At 35.1% G+C, this 8,018-nt stretch overlaps 1 long non-coding RNA gene across 1 annotated transcript; it reads left to right on the top strand.

Annotated features, from left to right (window-relative positions):
• Positions 1-3,631: 3,631 nt before the first annotated feature.
• On the top strand, positions 3,632-7,408 carry LOC115928118. The gene is made up of 4 exons (XR_004065896.1): positions 3,632-3,852; positions 5,004-5,100; positions 5,387-5,629; positions 5,992-7,408. It is a non-coding gene; the product is annotated as an uncharacterized LOC115928118 (long non-coding RNA).
• Positions 7,409-8,018: the final 610 nt, after the last annotated feature.

Below are 8,018 nucleotides of genomic sequence, written 5' to 3' on the forward strand. Positions count from 1 at the left end.
ATAATCGACATTTCATGTGAGTTTCAGCAGATTTAAAGCAAATGGGAAATCAGCAACGAATGTATAAACCCCCATCCCCTTTTATGTACTCTAGACGTTAAATGCGCCAAACGTTTAGGTTTTCTCTCGACATTGATTGATAAGCGTTCAAATAAGAACTTTTTATTGTCAGCTGCTAGTATTTTTGCACCCCGTATTGGGTGAGGTATATAATAATCTACATTTCATGTGATTTTCAGCAATTTTAAGGCAAAAGGGAAATAGCGGCGACTGTATTAAAGCCCGAAACCCCCTTCACCGATATACTCTACATGTTATGCGCTATACATTAAGATTGTTCTCGACATTGGTTGATATGCGCTCAAATAAGACCTTTTTAATGTCGGCTGATAGAATTTTTTGCACCCCGTATTCGATGAGGTACATAATAATCGACATTTCATGTGAGTTTCAGCAGATTTAAAGCAAATGGGAAATCAGCAACGAATGTATTAAACCCCAACGCCTTCTATCTACTCTGGACGTTATATGTACCAAAAGTTTAAGTTTGTTCTGGACATTGGTTGATATGCTCTCAAATAAAACCTTTTTAATGTCGGCTGCTAGAATTTTTGCCAGGCGTATTGGGTGAGGTATATAATAATCTACATTTCATGTGATTTTCAGCAAAATTAAGGCAAATGGGAAATAGCGGCGACTGTATTAAAGACCGAAACCCCCTTCACCGATATACTCTACATGTTATGCGCTATACATCTAAATTGTTCTGCCACATTGGTTGATATGCGCTCAAATAAGATCTTTTAATGTCGGCTGCTAGAATTTTTGCACCCCGTATTCGATGAGGTATATAATAATCTACATTTCATGTAAGTTTAAGCACATTTAAAGCAAATGGGAAATAAGCAACGAATGTATTAACCCCCAACCCCTTCTATATACTCTGAACGTTATATGTACCAAAAGTTTAAGTTTGTTCTGGACAATGGTTGATATGCTCTCAAATAAAACCTTTTTAATGTCGGCTGCTAGAATTTTTGAACCTCGTATTGGGTGAAGTATAAAATAATCTACATTTCATGTGATTTTCGGCAAAATTAAGGCAAATGGGAAATAGCGGCGACTGTATTAAAGCCCGAAACCCCCTTCACCGATATACTCTTCTTGTTATGCGCTATACGTTTAGGTTTGTTCTGCCACATTGGTTGATATGCGCTCAAATAAGACCTTTTTAATGTCGGTTGCTAGAATTTTTGCACCCCGTATTCGATGAGGTATATAATAATCGACATTTCATGTGAGTTTAAGCACATTTAAAGCAAATGGGAAATAAGCAACGAATGTATTAACCCCCATCCCCTTTTATGTACTCTAGACGTTAAATGCGCCAAACGTTTAGGTTTGCTCTGGACATTGATTGATAAGCGTTCAAATAAGACCTTTTTATTGTCAGCTGCTAGTATTTTTGCACCCCGTATTGGGTGAGGTATATAATAATCTACATTTCATGTGATTTTCAGCAATTTTAAGGCAAAAGGGTAATAGCGGCGACTGTATTAAAGCCCGAAACCCCCTTCACCGATATACTCTACATGTTATGCGCTATACATTAAGATTGTTCTCGACATTGGTTGATATGCGCTCAAATAAGACCTTTTTAATGTCGGCTGATAGAATTTCTGCACCCCGTATTCGATGAGGTACATAATAATCGACATTTCATGTGAGTTTCAGCAGATTTAAAGCAAATGAGAAATCAGCAACGAATGTATTAACCCCCAACGCCTTCTATATACTCTGGACGTTATATGTACCAAAAGTTTAAGTTTGTTCTGGACATTGGTTGATATGCTCTCAAATAAAACCTTTTTAATGTCGACTGCTAGAATTTTTGCCAGTCGTATTGGGTGAGGTATATAATAATCTACATTTCATGTGATTTTCAGCAAAATTAAGGCAAATGGGAAATAGCGGCGACTGTATTAAAGACCGAAACCCCCTTCACCGATATACTCTTCTTGTTATGCGCTATACGTTTAGGTTTGTTCTGCCACATTCGTTGATATGCGCTCAAATAAGACCTTTTTAATGTCGGTTGCTAGAACTTTTGCACCCTGTATTCGATGAGGTATATAATAATCGACATTTCATGTGAGTTTCAGCAGATTTAAAGCAAATGAGAAATCAGCAACGAATGTATTAACCCCCAACGCCTTCTATATACTCTGGACGTTATATGTACCAAAAGTTTAAGTTTGTTCTGGACATTGGTTGATATGCTCTCAAATAAAACCTGTTTTAATGTCGGCTGCTAGAATTTTTGCCAGTCGTATTGGGTGAGGTATATAATAATCTACATTTCATGTGATTTTCAGCAAAATTAAGGCAAATGGGAAATAGCGGCGACTGTATTAAAGACCGAAACCCCCTTCACCGATATACTCTACATGTTATGCGCTATACATCTAAATTGTTCTGCCACATTGGTTGATATGCGCTCAAATAAGACCTTTTAATGTCGGCTGCTAGAATTTTTGCACCCTGTATTCGATGAGGTATATAATAATCTACATTTCATGTGAGTTTCAGCAGATTTAAAGCAAATGGGAAATCAGCAACGAATGTATTAACCCCCAACGCCTTCTATCTACTCTGGACGTTATATGTACCAAAAGTTTAAGTTTGTTCTGGACATTGGTTGATATGCTCTCAAATAAAACCTTTTTAATGTCGGCTGCTAGTATTTTTGCACCCCGTATTGGGTGAGGTATATAATAATCTACATTTCATGTGATTTTCAGCAATTTTAAGGCAAATGGGAAATAGCGGCGACTGTATTAAAGCCCGAAACCCCCTTCACCGATATACTCTTCTTGTTATGCGCTATACGTTTAGGTTTGTTCTGCCACATTCGTTGATATGCGCTCAAATAAGACCTTTTTAATGTCGGTTGCTAGAACTTTTGCACCCTGTATTCGATGAGGTATATAATAATCTACATTTCATGTGAGTTTCAGCAGATTTAAAGCAAATGAGAAGTCAGCAACGAATGTATTAACCCCCAACGCCTTCTATATACTCTGGACGTTATATGTACCAAAAGTTTAACTTTGTTCTGGACATTGGTTGATATGCTCTCAAATAAAACCTTTTTAATGTCGGCTGCTAGAACTTTTGCCAGTCGTATTGGGTGAGGTATATAATAATCTACATTTCATGTGATTTTCAGCAAAATTAAGGCAAATGGGAAATAGCGGCGACTGTATTAAAGACCGAAACCCCCTTCACCGATATACTCTTCTTGTTATGCGCTATACGTTTAGGTTTGTTCTGCCACATTCGTTGATATGCGCTCAAATAAGACCTTTTTAATGTCGGTTGCTAGAACTTTTGCACCCTGTATTCGATGAGGTATATAATAATCGACATTTCATGTGAGTTTCAGCAGATTTAAAGCAAATGAGAAATCAGCAACGAATGTATTAACCCCCAACGCCTTCTATATACTCTGGACGTTATATCGTCCCTGTTTTCACGAAGTGACGGTAGTGAGGAAAATCGCATACATTTTCACTTTTGATTTTTTTGCATTTTTGGACATCATTTACTAACATCTTGAACCTCACAAAATTTCAGATCATAATAATGTCTAATTATGTCGCTATGACGATGACGTAAACAAGAAAATGCATAGCAAAAGGATTTTCTGTTTTCACGAAGTGACGGCCAAGTACGCGCTTAACAGCCGTCAATTCGTGAAAACATCGTTTGCTCTTTTCCTGCTTTTAATATTTTCACGAAGTGACGGTAGTGAAAATTTCGCGGTTTGGAACAGTCACAGACCATGAAAAGGTGAGTTTTTAAACGTTTTTTTAGGGTAAATTAATGTGGTACGCTCTTTTGATTCATTCTGATTCTTTGTAAGCCATAAATATGTCCATGAGCACAGAAATGTGTGAAAAATACACCGCCGTTCCACATTTCGCCCCATATACTTATTTTCATGTAAGTGAATAAAGGAGTGAATTATCATGTGATCCAAAACTAAAAAGATCAACTTAGACTTAATAAATATGCATCTAGACTAAATAAATTAAGTGGAGATTCTTTCTTATTTTGCTCCACACCAAATATTAATGCTATAAGGTTCTTTTTATATCTGCTTAAGTTATACATTTGAACAAAGTTTTACAGAAAGTTAGACTTAGAGAGTAGATCATCTAGACTCTAGAGACTAGAGTTTTACTTTTATTTTTTCAGTAATTTACTATTTAGCTAATTATAAATTTGTTTTAGAGCCTAGAACTCTAATTACTCTAGATCATCATTTTATAATTATCAGTTTATGTCAGCCACTACTCATCAATCTATAATCTAGAGGTGAGTAGATCAGGATCTCGACAAGACTGAGACCTTTCTTGTAAGGCGCGCATGCCTGGGGTTTAAGAAATTTCAGGGCTCCAAGCCCAAGGCCAACATCAACATGGCCAAGGGCAAAGGGAGTTATGAAAATTATCATCATGCTGAGCTGAGATGACCCTCCTGGTTAACTGTTAGTGTTAGGGAATTCAATGATTTGCCTTTCAAGCAAAGAAGGACATGGATGAACATTTAATTAAAAATTGAAAATTAGATACGGTCCTGCCCTGAAAATAAATAAATGGCACCATCCGAAAAAGGAATACTTTTTTTTTGAGACTGAAGTAATCATGAGTAGTCTACCTTTTGGGGAACAATGTCCACATGTTTAGCTTAGTTTCTCTCGTTATCTGTACTCTGTGTCTGTTATATTCAAAGGCAGCACTTTACTTTAGTACCCTTGGTCTCTCACCCTATACAAAAATTATTTTAAACAATTGTTCTTGATACCAGCAAATGTTGCCCAACTCCACTTCGTGTTTTAAAGAATTTTCCAAGCAAGCACCATACCAGATGATGTACATGTCTCACTACCTACACTTCAGTGGTAATGAAATTATGATGATGTTTTTGCTTTCACTTAGTTTCAGATGCAGTAGATACAATTTGCACTAATATGAAGGATGCACTGGGAAAGTACATCTACTTTTCAAGAATGCCACACGCCAGACACAAATCCAGGTGAGAATAGTTTCATGATCTGTTCAAGAAAATCACACTTTAGCAGCAAAGTACTAAAGCACACATCACTGCTTATGTGCATAGGGGTAGTTGTTGTTTGGTAGGGGCAATTGGAAAATTCTATTTTGGGGTAATACGGGCAATTGAAAACTTCTGTTTGGGGTCAGTTATGCCTATTAATTAATTTGATGTACAAAAGATAATATTGGATTCATTTCCTTACCTCTGCTTGCAAAAAAATGAAAGAAAATAACTTGTAATTATTTCTATCATTCTACAAAATTAGATTGGATACAGGGACCGACATGCTGGTAAGATGGGTCCTTGATAATTCACTGAACACAGAGCTGCAGATGTGACTCGGCATAGTGACCTAAGAGTGGGAGCGGTATGGAACCGTTGAAGCAATTCACCGAACACAGTCAGAGCTGCATGTGTGACTTGGCATGGTGACCCTTAAAGTCTCCTGACGGCTCCGATTGCGATTCTGATGATGACCCATTGTCTATGCTTGTGAGCGAGTCAAAAGGTATCTTTTTTCCTTCTTGATTGTTTCCCAATAGTTAAAATTTAAGATATTCTTAATTGTTTTTAATGCTTAGGTCTCTTAGTTAAGGGAATGAGTGGTCCTATCGAGGTCAGCATTAATTTTTTTTAAATCCTTATAAAAAAATTCCAATACTAAGGTGATACCACATAAAGTATTTAATTTATTAAGAGACTCTCTAAAATTGGGTACCAAAACTACACATAATAATTTTGCCCAATCATAATGCACTGTAAAGTTTCCCTTTCATAATTGAAATTCTGATAATGATTTTTTATTGATTTTGACTTGGACTTTTTTTATTATGATTTTTCTTTCTCTTATTTCCTTTTACTTCCAAGCAGTCTAGATCAAGGATCTTCTCTGCTTCAACCACTATCGCTTGGATGACATTATGTGTGAAGAAACTTGAAGGACTTGTGTTGAAGGGCATGCTTGAGAAACTAGAATCAATTACATTGATCGTTTTGGCAATGCTTCAATGTTTCAATACCTCAATCTCTCTTTTATACTGTTTGATTTTAAACATTTTGAATATCATAAATTAAGCAAACTCCACTCATAATTGTAATTGTGTGTACTAGTAATTACAATGAAACAGATTGATTATAAAATCAATGAATTGATTTAAAGCAAACTGGTAACATTTTCCATGAGTTCTGAAACAATTAACTGAATGGTCGTACAGGTGTCAGTTTTCTGTTACAGTATTATAATGAACTCCTGCAAATATAAATCTTTAATATTCAAATGTATAGCTCAGAACTGCTATTTATCAGGTATACCTACCTCGATCAGTAATGCATATTAGAGTTTTCGATTCCAGTTCCATGAATCCTCATATTGTATCTTTGTATTGAAGAATTTGTTTGTCCATTTTCTTTAAATGTTTGTATTCACAGGGGTTGATGCCTTCATTAGAACATGAATATAAGTTACATTTCAACAATTGGTTTTTCTCTCAAAACTCAATGTTACTAGTTCACATTTAATGTTTTAATTTATTACTTCTATAGTCATTCTCATCATAATTGTATTTGGTACTTCAAACTATCCTATAATGATCATACAATATAATGTTGCTGTTTTGAATTGTATCTGTTTGATGAGAAATGAAATTGTTTAGTCAAATTGATATTTCCATGTTTATCATGCATTGTTTAGCTGATAATAGTTTAGTCAGAGATTACGTGTTTACCTGGGTGAAGACAACCTTCAAGCATTGGTAAACTTTGTAGCGTTTGAGACTGTGTACTAAATTTCATTGAAATACCTTAGAAAGAGATTGTGTAAACTGACTTGGTTCTGATACTCTACTCACAAGATATTTATGAAAAACAGTGATGAACAAAAAAGTAACGATGATGATTATATAAGTCATTTTCCCATTGAAAAACTTCATGATACATGTAGTACATGTTTGTCGAGCATTTTGTATGCCACATGTGGCATTTACTCGCTACGATTGCTGAATAAACATGATAACCAAGTCGTATATAAAGAATTAGATAAAGACATTTTAGCATATTTACAAGTACTGTATAATGAATGAAATAACCTTCGTATTCCGTGGATGTATATAACTGATGAGTCTTTTCCACAAAACCCTAATTATACATTTTAAAATGCAATACAGTATTGATGATAATTGATGATGATATGTTTGGTATGAATTATTTAATATTTTTGAATTTATGCTCCATTTTCCACTTGCTGTTCTGGTTCCAAATGTTTGAATTAAAACTGCTCAGTCAAAATTCATTTTCTGTGTTTATATTGCAGAGTTGATTAGTTAACTACAGATTATGGTCAATTATCAATACTTAATCTTTTTCCTTCATTCAAAAATATTTCTTAACATATTTGCTTTATTTCCTATCTGAAAAAATATATTTAGCTAGGCCCCTCTCAAAATTTTTAGAAATTCCTCATAGTAATAGAGTAGCAAAAGCCCTGATATCACTCGCATGAATTTCAACAAGAAATTGCAGAATTTGTGTGATATTAAGGGGAGATGGAGGGGGTAAAGAGAGAGAGAGAGAGAGAGAGAGAGAGAGAAGAGAGAGAGAGAGAGAGAGAGAGAGGGGGGGGGGAGACTACTTGAACGTGTTCTTAAGTGGAAAGTATATAGTAACTTTAGTGCAATCTTTAGTCCCTATACATACAATGTACCTGATAATTAAACCTCAAATAATATTAAATACATATCCATTTTTAGCCTAAGATTAAAGAGAATAGCTTATTAATCATTTTAAAAGCACTTAGTGCCAATATCCATCTGTGCTATTGATAGTTAATTTATTGTGAGCCGTAGCTTCGTGAACAAAAACTGACATCATAATTATACAAAGAAGAAAAGGTGCTCTTATTT

Source organism: Strongylocentrotus purpuratus, unplaced genomic scaffold (assembly GCF_000002235.5).
Source record: "Strongylocentrotus purpuratus isolate Spur 01 unplaced genomic scaffold, Spur_5.0 spur5_scaffold_21, whole genome shotgun sequence".
Lineage (NCBI taxonomy): Eukaryota > Metazoa > Echinodermata > Echinoidea > Camarodonta > Strongylocentrotidae > Strongylocentrotus > Strongylocentrotus purpuratus.